Source organism: Triticum dicoccoides, unplaced genomic scaffold (assembly GCF_002162155.2).
Source record: "Triticum dicoccoides isolate Atlit2015 ecotype Zavitan unplaced genomic scaffold, WEW_v2.0 scaffold254609, whole genome shotgun sequence".
NCBI lineage: Eukaryota > Viridiplantae > Streptophyta > Magnoliopsida > Poales > Poaceae > Triticum > Triticum dicoccoides.
In genome coordinates, this window is record NW_021254081.1 from 1 (window position 1) to 1,594 (window position 1,594).

A 1,594-nucleotide genomic window follows, 5' to 3' on the forward strand; every position below is an offset into this window, starting at 1 on the left:
CTGTCCGACGAGATCGCCGGCGACGAGATAGCCGCCGGTGGAGATCTACTACGTGACTTATGGAGTTGCGTCAATGCTCGCGAGATTGATGGAGCTGCTCGCGTGAACGATTGGATTCGGCAGGTCTTACGTGGACGTGGGGTCATGTGATGTTTTTTTTGGACAAGGGTACAGTACGTATACGGTCTGGATTATACAGGGCTAGACAAGGCTTGGATCTGGGCTGTGGCAAGCCAGGAAAAAAAACAAATTCACGGGGACAAAAATACTCCTTCAAAATTAGGTTAGGGGGAGCACTGGAGCAGGGTTCGTGAGGAAGGCGGTGTACGCCAACCGCATCATCGGCGCCGGGCTCATCCGCCTCTTCTTCCACGACTGCTTCGTCAGGGTATGTAAACATGCAAAACTGTCGCTACGTACGCACTCTTATATACATATAACAATGTACTTCGTCAGGGTATGTAAACATGCAAAACTGTCGCTACGTACGCACTCTTATATACATATAACTATGTGATTGTGATGTCACCGGACGTGACGAGCATAGTTCTTTTGTTGTGCAGGGGTGCGACGCATCGGTCCTCCTCGACCCGACGCCGGCCAACGCTCAGCCAGAGAAGCTCGGCATCCCCAACTTCCCGAGCCTGCGCGGCTTCGAGGTGATCGACGCGGCAAAGGCGGCGCTCGAGGAGGCCTGCCCCGGAGTCGTCTCGTGCTGCGGACATCGTCGCTTTCGCTGGCCGCGACGCCACTTTCTTCCTCAGCAACGGGAAGGCGTACTTCGACATGCCAGCCGGCCGCTACGACGGGAACGTGTCCCTCGCCAGCGAGACCCTCTCCAACCTGCCTCCGCCCTTCGCCACCCTCCAGATGCTCAAGGACATGTTCGCCTCCAAAGGGCTCACCGTCGACGAGATGGTCACCCTCTCCGGCGCACACAGCGTCGGGATCTCCCACTGCTCGTCCTTCTCGGACCGCCTCCCGCCCAACCCCTCGGACCCCTCGGCCATGGACGCCACGCTCGCTGCATCTGTGCAGGTAAAATGCAACCGCACTGGTGACCCCGTGGTGGTGCAGGACTTGAGGACCCCTGGGGACCTAGACAACCAGTATTACAGGAACGTGCTCGATAAAAAAGTATTGTTCAAGTCGGACGCCGCACTCCGTTCGTCGGAGACTGGGGCACAAGTGCTCCTCAACGCCTGGATCCCTGGGCGGTGGGAGCAAATGTTCAAGGCGGCCATGGTGAGGATGGGCAGTATCGAAGTCAAGACCAGGGCCAACGGGGAGATCAGAAAGCAGTGCCGGTTTGTGAACTAGCTAAGTGGTGGATGAAAATATCACAAGAATTGACACATATCTTATCTCGATTCTCCACGCTGGAGACTCATGAGAATATGCTAATGGGCATATCTTATCTTGATTCTCCACGCTGGAGACTCATGAGAATATGCTAATGGTTTCTGTATGTGCCATTTTCGAGTTATCGTTGCTGTTTAATTTCAGATACGGTTATTTTTAGCAAAAATAACTATGACTATTTTTGCATTACATGTACCGACATTTTCTGTGCACTTGATTAATTAAAGAGATT

The 1,594-nt window shown here is 53.6% G+C and overlaps 1 pseudogene; it reads left to right on the top strand.

Annotated features, from left to right (window-relative positions):
• Nucleotides 1-283: 283 nt before the first annotated feature.
• Nucleotides 284-1,355, top strand: LOC119345590 (annotated as a pseudogene).
• The last annotated feature ends 239 nt before the right edge of the window (nt 1,356-1,594 follow it).